This window comes from Elaeis guineensis, chromosome 7 (genome assembly GCF_000442705.2).
Source record: "Elaeis guineensis isolate ETL-2024a chromosome 7, EG11, whole genome shotgun sequence".
Classification (NCBI taxonomy): Eukaryota; Viridiplantae; Streptophyta; class Magnoliopsida; order Arecales; family Arecaceae; genus Elaeis; species Elaeis guineensis.
The window spans coordinates 39806026-39826209 of NC_025999.2; the positions used below are offsets into that span (position 1 = coordinate 39806026).

Below are 20184 nucleotides of genomic sequence, written 5' to 3' on the forward strand. Positions count from 1 at the left end.
CAACACCAGTCCCCCCACTTCCGAGTTGGAATTTCGAACGAAGGAAGTACGGAGAGGTTGTCGCAGCCGAAGTTCTCCCCCTGACGTCCGCGCGCAACCATCCTTGGATATGTCGGTATTTAATGCGCGCATGTCGGAGCCCTTTTTTCGATTAGGGTGACCCGAAGAGTCTTTTCGGAACCCCCACTAGGACGTGATCCCAAGCGTCGCGCCCTGAAAGTTTGCGAACAGTCAACCCTCGGTAGCGGCGAGTGGGACATGCGGGACACGTGGTGAGCACCGGTTGGTCTAGGGACACTCGCCACCATAATTGCGCTGATATCCACTGCCTATTTAAACCCCCCACCCTTCCTTCGTCTGAGAGCTTAGCTACTCAGCCACTCCATCGGTGCATCGGTGCCCCTGCCAACTCCGAGCATCCTCCACGCCGATCTTTGCCATCTCTCTGCCGTCTCCAGCCCCCTGATTCTTTTCTAAGGGGTTCCCCCGCCAGGGCCTCCGCCTCGGAGGCCATCCTCAAGAGGATGCCATGGGTTTGGAGGAGGGCAAGGAGGAAAACAGCAGTCTGTGAGTTCTTCGGCCATCGAGCGGCCGCTGAAGATTTCCACCGCTTCAAAGGGGGCTCGAGGGAGAATTCCTTCAACAACAGGGGTTTAATAACGGGGACAGCAGGTGAAGGCGTTCTGCCTAAGAATTTCAGAGTAGCAAGAGGGGTGACACCGGTCAAGAGGGCAGAGCTGTCGTCTCAAGCTGTGGTGAGATCGTTGATGTCGTCGGGGCCGAGGGACCAAAAGCGGTCGGCGTCAACGGTGGGGCAGTAAAACTTGTTGCGGTGATGGTGGAAGTAGCGCATGCCGACCTTGCCGGAACACTTAGGATGGTGGTTGTCATGGAGCATTCGGTGATGGCGCATATCTCTGGCGCCATTGTTGCCTCCGGGGTAACTCCGGTTCTTCTTGAAACAGGTCTTCATCGCCGCTGCCATGGCCCTTACTGCCCCTTGGAATCTATCCCATCCTTTTCTCCCTAGGGTTGGGATTTCGGAGGTGGAGCGGAACAAGGCGGGGGCGAGAGTCGATAGGCTTGTCACACGCACTGAGAAACGCGGCTGGGAAGGACAGAAACGGGAAGAGAAGTTTGCAGCTTGAAGTGGCCTTTGGTGTATCCCTTCCAAGCTGTGTACTTGAGCCTTGTAATAATGTATTCTTTTTCGGCCCTCCGGGTCTTATAACGTACATCTTGTTAGTCAAAAAATGAAGAGGTGATTTTGTTATCTTGTCCGTACTTTGCGTCGAATCGTTGTCTGTCGAACTTTTCCTTTGTCGTTGTTATTGTTGTATTCCCTTCTCCTCTCTTTTTTTTTTCACTTGAAATTTTTCCTCCGCTTTTGGGGAGGCTACGGGAGTTCGGCTCCCGTAGGCGAAGTCGGGGCGTAGTTTGGCTCCCCTGGGAGTCCGGGCGATGTCTTCCTGCAATTAAAGTCAGGTGCGAAGTTCGGCTCCCGTAGGAGTCCGGACGGAGCTTTTCAGCAGTTGAAGTTGGCGACGGAGCCCGGCTCCCGTAGGAGTCCGGCTCCCGTAGGAGTCCGGGGGGAGCTTACCAGCAGTTGAAGTTGGCGACGGAGCCCGGCTCCCGTAGGAGTCCGGGCGGAGCTTACCAACTATTGAAGTTGGCGATGGAGCCAGGCTCCCGTAAGAGTCCGGGCGGAGCTTACCAACTATTGAAGTTGGCGACGGAGCCCGGCTCCCGTAGGAGTCCGGGCGGAGCTTACCAACAGTTGAAGTTGGTGATGGAGCCCGGCTCCCGTAGGAGTCCGGGCGGAGTCTTCCTTGCAAGGGGGCCGTTGGGGAAAGTCCCCCCCCTTTTTCTCTTCTGGCCTTCGAACGATCGGACTTTAGATTGACGTCGGGATGAGGTTCTTCTCCCATTCCTGTCGTAGCAGGTTTCAGCTCTGGTTAGGACGGGGTCCTCCTTTTGTCTCTAGCAGGGCTGTGGGGTCGCGTATGGGCGTTGTAGGGCTTCTCCCCTCATCCGATCTAAAGGGAACCGGGCCTTCGACTTTGCTCAAGTTAGGGCGAGGTTCTCCTCCTGTCCCTAACAGGGCTGCGGGGGTGCGTACGGACATCGTAAGGCCTCTCCCCCCATCTGGTCTAAAGGGAACCGGGCCTTCAACTTTGCTCAAGTTAGGGCGAGGTTCTCCTCCTGTCCCTAACAGGGCTGTGGGGGCGCGTACGGGCATTGTAGGGCCTCTCCCCCCATCCGATCTAAAGGGAACCGGGCCTTCGACTTTGCTCAAGTTAGGGCGAGGTTCTCCTCCTATCCCTAACAGGGCTGTGGGGGCGCATACGGGCATTGTAGGGCCTCTCCCCCCATCCGGTCTAAAGGGAACCGGGCCTTCGACTTTGCTCAAGTTAGGGCGAGGTTCTCCTCCTGTCCCTAACAGGGCTGTGGGGGTGCGTACGGGCGTTGTAGGGCCTCTCCCCCCATCCGGTCTAAAGGGAACCGGACCTTCGACTTTGTCGAGACGAGGTTTTCCTCTCGCTTCTGAGATAATTTGTTTGGATTGTCCTGTGGATGTAGGATAGTTCCAAAGACATGTAGATGTACAATTTTTAGTTAAAATAAAATTATTGGTAGTATATTCGTAAGTTCTCCGAGCTCCATAGTCGCGGGAGGTCGGCTCCTCCGAGCTCCTTAAGATAATAAGTTTCGGGCCGAACTACTTCTTTGACCTCATATGGGCCTTCCTAGTTAAGGGCGAGCTTCCCTCGATCCTGAGGCTGCGGACAGCGGCTCGTCGAAGCACTAGATCTCCTGCTCTGAAGACTTTGTTCTTGACCCGAGCGTTGTAGTATCGAGCGACTTTCTGTCTGTAGGCTGCCATTCGAACCTGAGCTATCTTCCGTCTTTCTTCCAGCAGGTAGAGGTTGGCTTTAAGACTTTGCGAATTTTGATGTTCGTCGAATGCTACGACTCGCGCCGACGGGAGTTTAAGCTCAATTGGGATGACGGCCTCCGTACCGAAGGCCAAAGCAAAGGGGGTTTCCCCTGTGGGCAGCCTTTGGGTAGTTCGATACGCCCACAGCACATGATAAAGTTCATCCGCCCAGGTTCCTTTCGCCTTTTCGAGCCTTGTCTTAATCTCCTGCAAAAGGGTTCTGTTAGTTACCTCAGCTTCGCCGTTCGCCTGAGGATGGGCTACCGATGTGAAGTTGTGGGAGATGTTTAGATCTTCGCAGAATTCGATAAATTTTGCTCCCACGAATTGCCGTCCATTATCAATGATTAAGGTTCTAGGCAGACCGAACCTACATACGATCGACTTCCAAACGAAGTCTTGTACTTTTACTTCTGTGATTTTTGCCAGTGGTTCGGCTTCAACCCATTTGGTGAAGTAGTCCATCGCTACAAGGAGGAACTTCCTCTGCCCAGACGCCATAGGAAAGGGGCCAAGGATGTCCATCCCCCACTGTGCAAAAGGCCATGGGGCACTCAAGGGTGTGAGCTCAGTGGCGGGCTGTCTCTGGCGTTAGCATATCTCTAGCATCGATCGCACTTTCTGACATATTCGATTGAATCATGATGCATTGTCGGCCAGTAATACCCTTGGTGGAGTAACTTGTGGGATAAAAATCTAGCCCCCAAATGGTTTCCGCAGATTCCTTCATGCACTTCCCACAAGGCGTAGTCAGCTTCCGAAGGCTGGAGGTATTTTAAGAGGGGCAAGGAGTATGATCTCTTGTACAATTTGCCCTCATAAAGGATGTACCGGGAGGCTTGGTTTCGGAGCTTCCGAGCTTCTTTCGCATCCTGGGGGAGAACTCCATCTCTGAGATAGGTTACCAGGGGGTCGACCCAGCTGGGCTCGTGGTCAATTTCCAACACGGACCGTGACTCTTCTATACTCGGGCGCTTTAGAACTTCAAAGAGAACTCCCTTGGGTAGTTCGGCCGGAGCTAGCATCGCCAGCTTGGAGAGAAGGTCAGCCCTGGTATTTTTCGACCTTGGGATCTGTTTGATGTTGAAGCTGCTAAAGGCGGAGACGAGTTCCTTTACCCTTTCAAGGTATTTGGCCATACTGTCCTCCCGCGCTTCGTAACTTTCGCTGACTTGCCCCACTACTAGTTGAGAGTCACTATGGACCCGGAGCTGGTTTATTCCCAGCTCTTTGGCGACCCTCAGTCCCGCAATCAGAGCTTCATATTCCACCCCATTGTTTGTTGCGGAGAACTCAAAACGCAGAGCGTACTCCACAACGATTCCCTCCAGACCGACCAAGATTAGGCCTGCACCCGCGCTTGACATGTTGGAAGACCCGTCCACATAGAGGGCCCAAAAGCGATCAGAGGGATCCGCTTCTTCTTTGGGGGAGTTCGGTCGAGACTTCAGGTCGTCAATTTCACTTTGTTCAGGTTCAGCCTCCTCTGGGATAATGCACTCCACTATGAAATCTGCCAACACTTGGGCCTTCACTGCTGGCCTGGGTCAATAGTTGATGTCGAATTCTATGAGCTCGATCGCCCACTTCGCCATCCTCCCAGAGGCGTCCGCCCGATGCAAAATCACTTTGATCGGTTGATCAGTGAGCAGCGTCACGGTGTGCCCTTGAAAGTAGGGCCGGAGCCTCCGGGCTGCAATCAACAAGGCGTAAGTCAGTTTTTCTAATTTGGTGTACCTGGTCTCGGCGTCTCTCAAAGTACGGCTGACGTAGTAGATTGGCCGTTGGACTTTCGCTTCTTCTTTGACAAGGACGGCCGCGAGAGCCATGGGAGAGACCGTCAAGTATAAAAATAGTTCCTCTCCAGGCTCCGGCTTCGCCAACAGCGGGGGAGAGCCGAGGTAGCTCCTTAGTTCTTCGAATGCCTGTTGGCACTCAGGGGTCCAACAGATGTTCTTGGGCTGCTTGAGGGTTTGAAAGAAGGGTAAGCACCGTTCGGCCGACCTTGCGACGAAGCGATTCAGGGCCGCTATCCTCCCCGTAAGGCGCTGAACCTCTTTTATCGACTTTGGGGCAGCCATCTCCTGGATGGCACAAATTTTTTCTGGATTGGCCTCGATCCCGCGCCCCGACACCATGAAGCCCAGGAACTTTCTCGAGGTTACCCCGAAAGCACATTTAGTTGGGTTCAGCTTCATTCTATATTTTCAGAGAGCATCGAAGGTCTCCTCGAGGTCAGTGACGTGATCTCTGAAAGATTTGCTCTTTATGAGCATATCGTCCACGTAGACCTCCATGTTACGGCCGATCTGCTCCTTGAAGACTTTGTTCACCAACCGTTGGTAGGTTGCGCCCGCATTTTTGAGGCCGAAAGGCATGACCCTGTAACAGTAAAGGCCACGATTAGTGATGAAAGCGGTCTTTTCTTCGTCTTCCGGCGCCATTCTGATTTGATTATAGCTGGAGAACACATCCATGAAGGTGAGGAGCTCATGGCCCGAGGTCGCGTCCACCAGTTGATCGATTCTGGGAAGGGGGTAGCTGTCTTTTGGATATGTCTTATTCAACTTTTTGAAGTCTATGCACATCCTCCACTTGCCGTTTGCTTTTTTGACTAGGACAACGTTGGAAATCCAATCAGGATAATTGACTTCCTTAATAAATCCGGCTTTAAGAAGCTTGTCCACTTCCTCGGCTATCGCCTTCTGCCTTTCCGGTGCATGACCTCGAATTTTTTCTTTCATCGGTCGATGCTTTGGATCGACGGCCAGGCAGTGCTCCATGACTTTCGTGTCAATCCCTGGCATGTCTGCTGGGACCCAAGTGAAAGCGTCCGCATTCCTTCGTAGAAAATCAATGAGTCGCGTTCACACCTCCTCCTCCAGATTGGAGCCGATCATCACTACATGCTCCGCGTTCCCGTCATTCAAAGGGATTGGTACCAGATCTTCAATTGGGGTGCCCCTCTCTTCGATGAGGTCATCGCGAGCATCCAATCCATCAACGGGACAGGGGTCAGATTGGTCGCTTCCTTGCAGGGCTATGCTGTAGCAGTGCCTGGCCAGGGCTTGGTCTCCTCGGACCTCTCCGATCCCCTGGCTAGTGGAGAATTTCAACTTCAAATGGAAGGTTGACATGACGACTCGAAGAGCATTGAGGCCAGGTCGGCCGAGGATAGCATTGTAGGCTGACGGCATCTTCACCACCAAGAAATTTATCAGAGCCCTGGATTGCCTTGGATATCGACCTGCGATCACAATCAAAGTTATCATTCCTTCTGTCGGAACAGCATCGCCGGTAAACCCTACCAGAGGGGTGCTAATTGGTCTCAAATGGCCGTCAAGGATGGACATTCTTGAAAAGGCATCGTAGAACAAGATGTCGGCCGAGCTTCCATTATCGACGAGAATGCGACGGACGTCGTAGTTTGCGATATTCATGGAAACTACGATCGCGTCGTTATGAGGGAATTGGACTCCCTGGGCATCTTCTTCAGTAAAGGTTATGGGCTCTTCAGTCTTTTGCCGCTTGGGGGGTACGGCTGGTACGTTGGTTGCTTCCTACCGGGATCCTCCCGAGACGGTGCTAGTGAAATCCGTAGGAGGCCGATTGTCCGACCGCTCCATGCCGGTGACCATTGCCGGAGGATGCAGGGCCCGGGAAACCATAGGCAGGATCGGGGCCCGAGGCACGGCTGCAGAGACCGTGGGTAGGCGAGGACCCAGTGGGGGAAAGGAGGAGCGGGTGCCGGAGAAGATGATCAGAGATGGCCCCGTTGAGCGCTCCTTTAAGAACAAGGATACTGCGAAGACACAGACCCTTCCTCTAGCGCCAATCCTGTTGGTGCAAAAATCTGCTTGCGCCGGAGAAGCTGGAGTCGAGGGAGTCGCGGTCGCCGCCGGGACCTGCAAAAAAAGTCTTAAACCGGAGGTGGGGTTGCTCCAGCAAGACCCTCCGATGCTCAAGTCAGTTCTCTGCCTCAACAAGAATGAAGTGCTCGAATGAAAATTTTAGCAGAGTTTCTAGGTAAAATGAGAGCTTATAGAATAACGTATCTGGGGTTCCCCTTTTATAAGCGGAGGGGGCAACAAATTGATAGTGACACCTGAAACCGTCTGGTCGTGGGCCGCCTAGGGCCAGGAAGAATTTATTGCGGAGGGTAGTGGAGCGGGATCGTGGCTATCGCCGTGGCTCGCCACGTGGAATCAATTACGGGGAGTGGAGCGGCGTCCGCTGTCGTGACTCGTCAGGGAGTGGTGGAATCGCACAGAATCCGCCGCAGGGAGTGGAGCAGAGTCGTGGCCGTTAATACGGCCTGTCAGGGAGTAATGGAGCTACACAGGATCCGCCGCAGGGAGTGGAGCAGAATCGTGGCCGTTAATACGGCCTGTCAGGGAGTCCGAACTCGTCGGCCAAAGTTCGGTTGGAGTCAGTGGCGAGGTCCGGTACCCGTAGGAGTTTGGGCGAGGTCTTCCCGCAGTCAGAATAGAAGATGGAGTCTGACTCTTGTAGAAGTCCGGACGCAGTCTACTTGCAGTTGGGGTCGTAGGCGGAGTCCGACTCCCGTAGGAGCCCGGGCGGAGTCTTCCTGCAATTGAAATCAAAGGCGAAGTCTGGCTCCTGTAGGAGTCCGGACAAGGCTTACCAGCAGTTGAAGTTGGTGATGGAGCCTGGCTCTCGTAGGAGTCCGGGCGGAGCCTTCCAGCAGTTGAAGTTGGTGACGGAGCCCGGCTCCTGTAGGAGTCCGGGCGGAGTCCTCCTCGCAGTAGAAGTTGCGGACGGAGCCCGGCTCCTATAGGAGTCCGGGCGAAGTCTTCCTTGCAGTAGTAGTTGTAGACAGAGCCCGGCTCCCGTAGGAGTCCGGGCGGAGTCTTCCTCGCAGTAGCAGTTGCGGACGGAGCCCGACTCCCGTAGGAGTCCGGGCGGAGTCTTCCTTACAGTAGAAGTTGCGGACGGAGTCCGACTCCCGTAGGAGTCCGGGCGGAGTCTTCCTTACAGTAGAAGTTGCGGACGGAGCCCAGCTCCCGTAGGAGTCCGGGCGGAGTCTTCCTTGCAGTAGTAGTTGTGGACGGAGCCCGACTCCCGTAGGAGTCCGGGCGGAGTCTTCCTCGCAGTAGCAGTTGCGGACGGAGCCCGGCTCCCGTAGGAGTCCGGGCGGAGTCTTCCTTGCAGTAGTAGTTGCGGACGGAGCCCGGCTCCCGTAGGAGTCCGGGCGGAGTCTTCCTTGCAGTAGTAGTTGTGGATGGAGCCCGGCTCCCGTAGGAGTCCGGGCGGAGTCTTCCTCGCAGTAGCAGTTGCGGACGGAGCCCGGCTCCCGTAGGAGTCCGGACGGAGTCTTCCTTGCAGTAGAAGTTGCGGACGGAGCCCGGCTCCCGTAGGAGTCCGGGCGGAGTCTTCCTCACAGTAGCAGTTGCGGACGGAGCCCGGCTCCCGTAGGAGTCCGGGCGGAGTCTTCTTTGCAGTAGTAGTTGCGGACGGAGCCCGGCTCCCGTAGGAGTCCGGGCGGAGTCTTCCTTGCAGTAGAAGTTGCGGACGGAGCCCGGCTCCCGTAGGAGTCCGGGCGGAGTCTTCCTTGCAGTAGTAGTTGTGGACGAAGCCCGGCTCCCATAGGAGTCCGGGCGGAGTCTTCCTTGTAGTAGTAGTTGTGGACGGAGCCCGGCTCCCGTAGGAGTCCGGACGGAGTCTTCCTCGCAGTTGCAGTTGCGGACGGAGCCCGGCTCCCGTAGGAGTCCGGGCGGAGTTCACCAACAGTAGTCGAAAGTACAGAGGGTCGATCCCGCCAAGAACTTCGGCCGAGGAAATTTTATACCCAACACTTTTATTTTAGGTTGAAAGACTTATTGAATTTGATGTAAAGCCTTTGAATCATTGTTGAATTTGTTGAGACATTAAAGAAAAAATTTAGATCATTATATTTTGAATTTAAATTATTGACTAATTATTCCACTGTTGTTTTAGGATAGTATGATAAGATACCTTGCATGCTTATGGGAAGAGTTTTCTATGAGTATGCAGCGGTTGCCATGACTCTCGATTCACAATCTCGAGTCGGGGCGTGACAAAGTTTATATGCAAAACCCATTCTTTATAAAAAAAGGTATACTATGCAATAAATTCCACAGGCCACAGCTGATCATACATTGCAATATGCAACAGGCAAGTCAACTCATAGAGCAACTGCAGACATAACACCCAAGAAAATGGCAGCAGAATCTCTTAAGCACCATCTGCAGCCTCTCTGAAACAACCTAGGCTGTTATAACAGGAAAATGGCAATAGAATACACACCATCCCCAAGTTCCTGCTCAAACAGGAGGTTAAACAATCTAAGCTGATAATACCACGTAAGCTACCATGTTATGAATCAACCACTAGGTCTTCAACTACCAACGTAAGGATGCCAATCAGGTTGTAGCCCAAGTGGAACGGGACTTTGTTTGCATGCGATAGATCCAGATATGAAACACACGCGCGTTGATTAAATGAGGGAGCGGATGCCCTATATCTTGGTTGGTCACATGGAAACACTATCTGATCCACTTGATAGCCCGTTTGGCACCGAGATGATGTACTCACACGAGAAAGAGAAATCCTCTCAACCCGAGTGGGGAGAACCAGCCATTTTGAGTACCTTGTGGTGGGATCTTGTGATTCAGATGAATCGGCCATAGAGCGAAAGCCATTCGAATCGAACATTCCTTGATGGAAGAAAATCCTTATGGTTATGCTCAAATGAGATTGCTACACTGATCGCGCCGGCCCCCCCTTATTTTGTAATAACAAAAAAAAAAAACTACCAACGTAAAGACAATATCACCTTCCCAAGGACATCAAACAACCTCTTACCCGTTCAAAAGAACCCTATCAAGGAATTATTAGATGAACCAGATCAACTGTGGATCTAAGATGAAATTACTCCATTTTCCCTCTTTTTATTGTTTGTGTAATAGCAACACAACCTAAGATGATGGTGAACCTGGTCCACCAAATAATTTCTCTAGAGCTGCCCTACCTGACACAATGCAAAGCAGATTCAAGCAAAAGTGGCAAGTTCAAGCTATCAACCATATAATAGATGACTGGAAGCAATTTCAGACAATAATCACATGATTCTAAAATTCTAAAATAAAAAATAAGTAACTTAATCTCCATCAAATTGATGAAGTTTAATTTGATTAGATAAATCCTGAGGTTGCGTTTAGTGCATTGCCTGATAATCTTAGAAAGTAATGTGTATTACCTTCAAGATAGATTGCCACCATTAAATTATCATTAATGTATTGGTACATGTAGGTAATATTGCTGATAAAATTATTAAAAATGTTAATTGACATATTTGATATGACAATCAAATTATCAGTAATATGAAATCAAAATTTTAAATTATCTTAATAAAATTTTATGAAATTTTAAATTACTAAGAAAGAATTTGATTTTACTTTTCAAATTTAAATCAAACTTTACAAAATATACTTAACCAGGGAAGGGGATGATGACTGGATCGTCAGAGGAGCCAACGATGATGAAGGCAAAGGAGGAGAGGTCGATGCCGGCGTAAAAGTAGGGGCTGTGACTAAAAATGACAAGAGCACAAGCAAAGGAGAGGCGGTCGAGAGCGGCGAGGGCATGAAGATATTCAGAGAAGAAAGGAAGGGTGAGAGCCGAGAAGAGAGCAGAGGGATGGGTTTGTGTATTTTTTTAAAAAAATATAATTTTATTCAAAAAAAATTTACAATATTATCAAATAAATAATAATCCGAATAGCCACATTTTTTTAAGGCAATTTGAATTGCCTCCAAGGGCAATATAGATTGCCAAAGAAACCTAGCCACCCAATAAGCATACCAAACACAGCCACCCAATAAGCATACCAAACACAACAATCTGGAAGATCCACTTTAAATTGCCGGCAATATAAATTGCCAGCTACCAAATGCAACCCGAATGAAATGTGAAACAATTCATAAGCGATAATGTAATGTCTCATACTAAATTGAACCAAAACCAGCCAGAAAAAGCTTGGAACATTGCAACCCGAATGAAATGTGAAACAATTCATAAGCAATCAAGAATGTAATGTCTCATACTAAATTGAACCAAAACCAGCCAGAAAAAGCTTGGAACATAGCAGAGCAGTAAATACTGCATAACAAAACCAACATATACGTCTGGAGATTTGTTGAGAGCTCCCTCCCTCAAAAAGTCCCTTCCAAGTTGAAAGTCAACGAACCATGGCAGCTCAGAAGCTTCACATTGATCTCATCTGGCACAATCCTGTTTTCTCCCTTAAACTTCAAGCAGTCCATCCTGCCGAACTTGGTGTAGCCCCACTTCGTACTTGCAAATGATCGGCCTGGCAGGGAATTTTAAGTTTGCACTTCTTAGAGACTGCTGGGTATGAGCAACCGCACAAACAAGAAGACCTGCCCAGTGTTCACCCACCGCAAGCCCCTTGAGGCTTTGCAAAAGCACCTCTCGTTGCAGTTTGGAGAGCCTATCATCTCCAGCGCATGAGAGCATCTTCTTGATGCAGGACTTGAAAAAGGTGACCCCTCGTTCAAAGGTGGAAGGCAGCCTTTCCAGCATATTTTGCCATGTATTTGTCACAGGCAATTCAAGAAGCCTCAAGAGCCTCACTGGACACATTCTCCACCTAGCTGACAAGGTGTACATAGAGGGGAAATTCATCTGCACCCTTCTTCATATCCACATCACATATTAGGATCTTGAGGCAGGAACACCATAGCAGTGCCTTGACTTTGGATAACACTTGTTTTTGATCTGCCGGTAGCAACAGGGAGGTCTTCAACCCATTATGGAACCCTAAAAGATAAGCCAAAATATGCAAATAGCAAGGAAGTATGCCAATCTATTTCATATTTCATGCATTAAAACAGCTAACTGAGCCGAATAGAGGGAAACGATTCACGTAGCAGATCCCAACTAGCTTGGAATTAAGACTTAGTTGAGTTTAGTTGTGGGGCAGGTAACTGGCTCCCTCAGAACAAATTTGAGATTTCAACATTGATATATTGTTCAGACAAGGCTGAAACTGATGTTATGTTCAACACTGGGAGCTCGGACTTGGAATGATCCACAATATTGAACTAGTTCAATAGAGTAATGCGCAGGATATCGAAGAGCATGCATATACAAAACGTTGCATTCTGGCAAATCTAGAACATGCTACAAGCATAAGATATCAAAAGCTATGCAACATAAAAGCATGGTAACATAAATGCTCCTTGACAATTTATTAAATAAAAAAAATCGAAGCCATCTTATTAACTCAAGAAATACCTAAAAATTCACTTGAATAACAAAATGAAAAACAAAGAAATCAATATCATCACAAAAATAGTCTAAATGCATGTTGAGAGATATAATTTTGATCTTTCACAAGTGAAAAAACCATAGCCAATTAGCAGCAGCAAAAAGAACGACCCTAATCACAAGGATGATATTAATATGACATCAAATTTGCATTGATGGGTCCTGAATTTGACTTTAAACTCATTCAAAATTGAACAAGGAGCCTTTGAGGCATGACACCACCACCCATTGAAAATAATGTTGATTGAATTTGTGAAGGTCATATGCTTTCATAAATACTACAAGGATTTGGATTTTAGAATTTTATAACAAGTCACATAAACTGATATTTTTGATAAAAACTTCAAAAACAGGTCCATCCTAGGGCAAACATACTCCACCAATGGAAAATTTGACGACAATCAGGAACTACAGACGAAAGTAATCAATAAATGGTAAATTCTTTAACCTGAACATGATCGATAAGAGACTCCCTCATCTGGAAAGGCCACCAATTTTAAGCATAGATTTTTCTAAAGTAATTGAATAAGACAAAAAAAATCAATACTAAAAAGTAGTATGGTAGAACAACGAGAACGGCAGAAATTGATAAAATGTCAAAGAAATAAATTAAATTAGTGAAAGAAAATGCGAGCTAATAATTTAAAATAGTGGAAAATCAAATTCCATAGCAATGAAGACAAAAGAGCAAACACCAGATCGGAACAGAACACCATAAAATCATAACAACTAGGCAAGTTTTAACCAGGGTACTTTAGAAAAGATAAGCTTTCGTAAGCAACCCCAAAAAAAATCTTGAAAGAGAGAAGGGAACAATGTTCTCCCATAATAACAAATGATACCTCGAACACAAGTGCGAACAAATCCCTCAGAAACAGATTATTCCATTCATCAAAAGGATGTCAGACCACTACTTTAATCTCACAAACTAATCTTCGCAGGGATTCAAAGAGCATGGTAATGGCATAAACACAAAGCATATCCAAAGAAACAAACCTAAAACAAGTTTCCTCAGTTCAGGTCTCCATGAAGCTTCCGCATTGTATAACAAACACCTCGGAAGAACGAAAGTTTTTTTTCTGATCATCATTGGAAACTATATTTAAACAAAAAAGAAAGATCAAGTATTCGAGAAAAATGAGAAAAGAAATAGTATGACTTGATGGGTCTCCTCAGTTCAGGTCTCCATAAACTTTTCCGCACGGATGGCGATCATCACCACCACTCTCGGAAGAACGAAAGTTATTCTTTTGATCATCATCGGAGACACCCCCCAGCTTTCAATACAGTATAACACGAAAGATTTTTCCGTCATTAGATTGGATCTCAAGCAGGAGAGAGGAGAAGGGAACAGCTTTCGTCTCGCGGCCACCGGAGAAAGAGCAAGCCAAAGCGTACCGAGAGGTGGAATTTATAGAAGGGGAGACCCACGGATGGCCTGTCCTTAGAACCCTAACCCTAGCACCAGGGTTTGGTATGCATACGGCTGGCGTCCAGGGGCCTGGCTGGCTTCGGACCGGGGACAGGGCCAAGCTTTCTATAGTTTGGCTGTTTGGGTTGGGCTGCGCCTGGAACTTACAGCCTTTGTACTTGAGGTCTCATTCAACTTGCGCCTTCTCCGGGCCTAGCACATTCCATGATCCTCGATCTTTAAAAATTTTTAATTCCATGATTATATAAAAGTAGCTTAATTTTTTAATTTTTAATTTTAAAAATAAATTTATTAGATTATTATATTAAAAATTAACTTATAACCTCATATGATACATGGGATATGAAGATTCATGATCTTGGTTCCGTGAAGCTTCTTTATAAACTCATCATTTCTTCTTATTTTTATCTTTAACTATTTTTAAATCTTTTCATCTCTCCTTTTCCTTCTCCTTCGATCATCTCTTTGCACACCCTTCAACTCTCTTAATAGCAGAGCTGAAAATGTTACCCGTTAACCACCACTGTCACCAATGGCAGTAGTATCTTCGAGCTCAGGACAAAAGAAAAATATACCAATGTAGTAAGTTCTTTAGAATCTTTTTTATGTTTTAAAGAAAACTTAGGCATAACTAGAGTTCTTCCTTTTATTTTTTTATTTTATTTTTTAAAAAAATAAAAATAATAATTTTTTTAAATATTTATATAATCTTAAATTCAAATAATTAAAACTTATTCAAATTTGATATTTATTTCTCGCATGTCATAACTCTTTAGATGATATTTCCATATCATAATGGAGATATCTAAGATTTAAAAAAAGAAACTTGGACATAACTATAGTTTTTCTTTTTATGTTTTCTAAAGAAAACTCAGGCATAACCACAATTCCTCTTTTTATTCTATTTTATTTTTTAAAAAATAAAAAATAATTTTTAAAAAAATATTTATATAGTCTTAAATCCAAATAATTAAAATTTATTGAAATTTGACATTTATCTCTTGCATATCCACTGTTCGAGCCTGCATTGGCCGCTTCAAGGCTCATGCGATTGAGATTCTAAAGAACAAAAAAAAGAAAAAAAATATCCAACACAAAAGTCCAGCCATCATCTAAGCTTTTCTGTTTGGCTGCTCCAAGCCTCCCACCTGATTAGACTCTAGGGATAAGAAAATAGAAGAAAAATAAGAAAATATAGAAAAAAAATTAATAAAAACAAAGGAAAGATGGAAAATTTTATTATCTTTTTCAGAGATCTATAGAAAAAGAGAGTAGTTGAGAGACATTAGAGAGGTTTCTTAGATTCTGATTGGTTTTTTCCTCAAGCATATGGGATTTTGTGCGAGTTGTGATGGTGTGAGTTGGTCCCTTGAGGTTTTGAGAGCTTACTTGGCTCCGTGGGATCGCAGTAGAAGCTATCGAAGCCTTGGGAAGGTAGCAAGCGATCGATGCATGTGAGCGAGAAAGAAAGAGGGGTGCTAAATAATCCCCTTGGCTTTGCTTTTAGTATTGGATTTGCGAGGAAGTACAAAGCCGCCCCAACACATCCAGCTATTAGAAAAACAGATATGGTGCATATATAGATTTCAAAAATCTTTACAAATACAGTGGAAAATGGTCGGGTTAAACCCTTTAATCCCACATGCATTAGATCATATCTAATCCTATCCAAGCCCAGAAGTAATGACATGTATATAATCTAAAAAAAAAATTAAAGATAAGATCAAATCTTAGTACCTTTGTGCAGGTAGAAATTCACTACAATCGATGATCTCAGATTCGAAGTTTCTTGAGCCACACATGTGTCCGACCTCTATATGTATCCATCGGGATCAATCTTAAATCTTTCTTCTCATTGTAGATCCTTCTTTTCTAAGTAGGATCTCAGTCCTTTAAAATCTTGATCAACTCTTTGATTTAGACTGCAAACTCAACTCTTGAACTACAGCCTTCTTCTCCTCGTTCCTCACTGTAGAAGAAGATCTCCTCAACCTTAGCGTGTAGAAGGATGGACACCCAACCTTTGGGTGTGGAAAGGGAAGAGGGAGAGAGGGTGTGGCGTGGAGAAGGAGAGAGAAATTTTTGTTTCACAAAATTTTATAATTAACTAAACCCTAAGAGATTGACTCCTTAAATAGATCCTTCCTTGATGCAAATGAGGAACCAATTAACTTAAAATGGTACATCCTTATCTCATAAAAAATTTTATTTTTTTAATTTAATTTTTTCATTAAAATCAAACTTATTTGATAGGTTATCAGTCCTTTTTGGTAAGCATATGGGTGCCCCAGTCAGATAAGGCAATCTGAGTGGGCGCCCATGGAATATAGGGCAAGTAGGTGGAGCGCCAAAGGGTTTCTTTGCTTAAGAGAGGGGGTGTGGCCCCTCTCTCTCTCTCCTTCCATGCCCATCCACAAGAGGGGGCGGGCTCCTCTTACATTATCTAGGGTTGGCACCTCTTGGTCCTGCCATAAATGGAGGAAGGCGCCACACATATTTCCAAAACTTCCACACAATACAAAGAGATAATGAGGAGATAATTTAACCAACTCATTGACTAAATCCAATCTTCCTGAGCTCATAGTTAGGCACCCAATTAAACCCAAATAGATTTAAGTAAGGTTCAAGGCTATGGATTTGATCCAATCGAAGTCTTGAAAAGAATTAGGTTTAACCATGTGCTAGTATGGTTCTCTTAAACCTAATAGGATTTTAATAAATTCTAATTCAATTAGAACTTTATAAGTCCAATTGATAAATTCAAGATTAAATATTTTAATGTGTGACTCCATAGATTCCATTCTATCTGGTAGTGAGATATATTGTGATCTCCATCATAATATCATCGAAATTTTTTTTAATGAATTGGAATATTTTCAATTCTATCTTTCGAGAGTCATCGATTATCAAGATGACGCCTGATGAGTCTCACAATCTATCAATGACACCTAGCAGTATGTAGTGACAATCCAGTAGAATAAAAGTATGAATCCTTACGTATAGTTATCATATGATTTAGTTCTTCTATCATGAGTCCCGACTCGACGGAGATCATAGAGAACTTGTCAGACCCCATTGTCAGTTATATACTAGATTGGCTCGACTCGAGGTCATTTATGAATTTTATAAAAAAAAATTTTAGTATTTACACTTGCTTTGGTCAAAGACTTTCTGAACTCAGTCTCACAAATCGTATAAGACTTCTTTTTTCTACCAAAGTCGATAGATTCCATCTAGGTGCATCCTACTCCAAACAGCGAACCTAAACCTACTGAAGTCAACATATATAGTAAGGATCTGAATGGCCAGGGACCAAGAGAACATGCAGTTAAACTCCTCACTGCGAATAGCCAACGACACTGCAGGTCAAAAGATCACTCACACCACTGCAGCATCAAGAAGACCACTGACGAGTGAGTAGACATCCATGTGATTTCTCATGTTGGTCACGCTTAGTGCAAATTATTCTCTAACAATCATCTATACCCTCACCTTAGTGTTCCTACACTATAGATCTGAGACTCATCTGCCTATAAGAGAGGTGAACTGTGCATCGATCTCGAATGAATTAATCATTATCCTCCGTCACGATCCTTTGATCGGGAGTATTTAGAAATTAATCACTAATTAATATATGTCTCAAATTTTCAACACTTTAAGAATATTCAAAAATCATCTTTGTTAATTTTTAGAATAAATCATAGACACATAAATATGATTGAAATAAAAAAAAATTTTATTGATAATAAAAATATTATAACTACAAAATTAAGTCTTAGAATTACATAATGTGTCAGCTAATAATTAACTTCTAGGGTACAAATATAACAAACTCCTACTTGACCTAAAACCAATTGGCCATATACCTAAAACTCATCTTCTTAAGGTGAGCTTTGATCTTCTACTGACTGAGAGGCTTGGTCAGCAGGTCTGCCATGTTTAGTGCAGAGTCGACTCTCTGTACCTCGACAAATTTTTTCTCAAGGTATTTGCATATGATGTGAAACCATCACTATTGCTCCAAGAATTAATTTTGATGATCACAAACTATTTGAGGGGATTACTAATAAGTTTTCTATATTTGGAGATTATTTTTATGATATTTTAGATAGTCTAAGAGATTAGATTTGAAAAGCTTCATCAAATATGCCAAAAATTGAAAGTAAATTGATAAAGTTTTGAATGCTTTTGAGAGTGTCCAAATTGATTTGAATTTATTTGAGAGTATTTGGATGAGTTTTGATGAGTTTCGAATATTAAATGTATGAAAAATTAGGTTAGAACATGATGGGACGATCCACCTAGATCATCTCCTTCTGTTAGGCAGCCGACATGCAGCATTTTGGGTCATGACATGCTATGGGATGATCCACCTAGAACATCCCATATAATTGGGATGCCCTCCTGAGATCCTGAGATCAAAATAAAAAGCAGAACTTTCTATCTGGCCAATTGGGATGCCCCATTTCTATGAGCACGCATAACAACTAGTTTTCAGTCTATTTTTGATGCATTTAATGTATATTAAATACACTCCAATGGTTCTAAACCAACTCTAAGATATTCTCAAGGGTAAATGGTAACTATAAATATTCTCTTGAAGTAAAAAATTATAAGATTTTGCAAGCTCAAAGATTAAATCCGAAAAAAGCTATTTTCAGCCCTAAGAGAGAGATTGAAGTATTTAAGCACCTCACCAACCACTCTCAAGCAGCAATCAAGTATGGAATTCATTGAGAGTGTACAGCAAAGGCTTTCACCCCTTAAGTATTGTATTTCTATTACTTTTATTGTGTGTATTTAAGTAGTTGGTGTGCTAAAATTTGTATACTCTATTTTTCTCAAATAGTTTTTGGGTGTTTGAGTTTTGGGGGGTTTCAAAATTCATTTGGATTGATCCAAACCCTGAATTGGAGTGTTGAGGGTTGGCTTGTACTCAAGAAATAAGTATTCTTGCTTGAAAGGCAAGGGTTGGAGATGTCCGACATGATGTAATCCATTGTTATCGATTTAGTGGATTGAATTTTCAAATAGGGACTTGGGGAGTGGATGTAGGTATAAAGTTGGTACCGAACCATTATAAATCTTTTGTATTTATTGTGCTTGCCTCTCTTATCTTGTTCTTTGTGCTCATTACTTGCTTACTTCTTATTTGTGTTTGATTTTATTTCTATTACAAATTGATACACTTCACTCTTCATCTTGACACATTGCTTAAGTAGTTCAATCTTTAAAATTTTAAAAAGACCCAATTTACCCCTCCTCTTGGGCTCCATATCTGGGCAACAAGTGGTATCAGAGTCCGATGCTCTAGTTCTTACTTGATTTAACCATCAAGAGCTAAAGATCCATGACAGCCCAATTTGGCACATCCCTATCTGAGGGGTAATCCACAAACCAACCTCCACTTTTTAATGGGTCAAACTATACCTATTGAAAAGCTTGAATGAGAATTTTTATTCAAGCACTTGACTATGACATATGGGGTGTCATAATAAATGGACCACACATACCCATAAAATTGATTGATGGCATGTCTATTCCTAAGCTGGAAGGTGAATAGATTGATTTTGATAAAATAATGGCTCAGCTCAATGCTAAAGTCATGAATATTTTATATTATACTTTGGATGCTAATGAATTTAATCATATTTCCACATGCATATCTGCTAAATTAATTTGGGATAGGCTAGAAGTCACACACGAAGGCACAAACCAAGTAAAAGAATCTAAAATCAATATGCTTGTATAAAACTATAAACTATTTAAAATGAAACCTGAAGAATCAATAGCTCAAATGTTCACTCATTTCACTGACATCATAAATGACTTAAAAAGTCTTGACAAATGTTACTATAACAGTGATCTTGTGAGAAAAGTGCTCAGATTATTATCAAGATCATGGGAAGCAAAAGTCACTACAATCCAAGAGGCCAAGAACTTGAATGTTCTACCATTGGAGGAACTGCTTGGATCCCTCATGACCTATGAACTGATCATGAAGCGGCACACTGAGGAGGAAACTAAAAGAAAGAGGACCATAGCCCTCAAGTCAACAGCTCAAGAAGAAGATGACTCAGAAAAATCAGACAACAATGAAGAAGATGAGGACTTGGCCCTGATCACTAAAAAATTTAGATGGTTCATGAGAATGAAAAGACAAGGGACCAAGAGAAGGCCACCAGCTAAAGGGGAGCCAAGTAAAGAGAAAGAAAAGGAGCAGCCCATAATTTACTATGAGTGCAAAAAGCCTAGCTACTTCAGATCAGAATGCTCTCAGCTCAAGAAAGGCCAAAAGAAGTTCAAGAAGAAGAAGATCATGATGGCTACATGGAGTGACAATGACGACTCCACCACTGATGAAGAAACCTAGGAAGAAGCCAATCTGTGCCTTATGGCACACGAAAATGAGGTATCATCTGAAATTTAACCTGAATTTACTTATGATGAATTATTAGAAGTTTTTCATGAAATCTTAAAT

General features: G+C 44.4%; 2 non-coding genes and 1 pseudogene across 2 annotated transcripts; all 3 read right to left on the reverse strand.

Moving 5' to 3' along the window:
- Positions 1–10965: 10965 nt before the first annotated feature.
- On the reverse strand, positions 10966–11752 carry LOC109505182 (large ribosomal subunit protein uL16-like; annotated as a pseudogene).
- A 1524-nt stretch (positions 11753–13276) lies between these two features.
- LOC114913384 (small nucleolar RNA Z159/U59) lies at positions 13277–13368 on the reverse strand. The gene has a single exon (XR_003799413.1). It is a non-coding gene; the product is annotated as a small nucleolar RNA Z159/U59 (small nucleolar RNA).
- Positions 13369–13437: 69 nt separating this feature from the next.
- Positions 13438–13539, reverse strand: LOC114913385 (small nucleolar RNA Z159/U59). Its single transcript, XR_003799414.1, has one exon. It is a non-coding gene; the product is annotated as a small nucleolar RNA Z159/U59 (small nucleolar RNA).
- Positions 13540–20184: the final 6645 nt, after the last annotated feature.